The sequence below is a fragment of the Cucurbita pepo genome, chromosome 3, assembly GCF_057944985.1.
Source record: "Cucurbita pepo subsp. pepo isolate OVF chromosome 3, ASM5794498v1, whole genome shotgun sequence".
Lineage (NCBI taxonomy): Eukaryota > Viridiplantae > Streptophyta > Magnoliopsida > Cucurbitales > Cucurbitaceae > Cucurbita > Cucurbita pepo.
In genome coordinates this window covers 8,598,286-8,599,055 of record NC_141800.1, presented here as the reverse complement: position 1 = coordinate 8,599,055, position 770 = coordinate 8,598,286, and the positions used below count along the sequence as shown (strand labels likewise).

The window sequence follows — 770 nt, the reverse complement described above, 5'->3', positions numbered from 1 at the left end:
AACCTCAAATGCCCCTATATCTAAATCTTTTCTTATCAAAGAACTTCATATTTATTTATATTTATATAAACTTGTTGTTCCTATTATTTACTTTTCAAACATACCTCTTAACTTCTCTACATCAATTGTTGGGCAACAAAGTCGACATAAAGGAATTAGAAAAGAGATATCAAAACTTAAACATGTTCGCCTTAATTTTTGTTTTTTTTTTCTTTATTACATAAGATGGCAAGTATAAAGCATTGGGATGTAAAGAAAGACTTTAGGTTGCTACTCTTGAAGGGGCATTCCGAGAATCGAACTCGAGACCTCTCGCACCCAAAGCGAGAATCATACCACTAGACCAAATGCCCTTATTATGCCACTTAAAATGTATGTATGAATCCTTGGGCCTAGGTATTAAGGTCGTATTTTGTCATATTGCATGAAACACATGAAGTCCTCGATGCGCTTGAACTGAAGCCTTGGATGTAGAATGTGTCTTAATAACATAATAAGAACAAAGAGCTCTCTACAAGACCTGCTTCAGATTTGGATAGGCATACTCACCAAAATGAAGTAAATAAGTACAATAAAATGACACACGTTAAATACATACATTCCCATGAAATTGTGAATGTGAATGATAATCCAAATAATAATATCAATGCATTCTATGTCGAAGTGATTCATAAATTATACCTAATTTTCTACCATTTTGGACCTATTATTGATGACGAGACATTTAGGATTTTGTGACATGAGAATTGTTGGGATGTAGCTCTGATGGT

The 770-nt window shown here is 33.4% G+C and overlaps 1 non-coding gene across 1 annotated transcript; it reads right to left on the bottom strand.

The window, feature by feature from the left end:
* Positions 1-281: 281 nt before the first annotated feature.
* Positions 282-353, bottom strand: TRNAP-UGG (transfer RNA proline (anticodon UGG)). The gene has a single exon. It is a non-coding gene; the product is annotated as a tRNA-Pro (tRNA).
* Between the last annotated feature and the right edge of the window lie 417 nt (positions 354-770).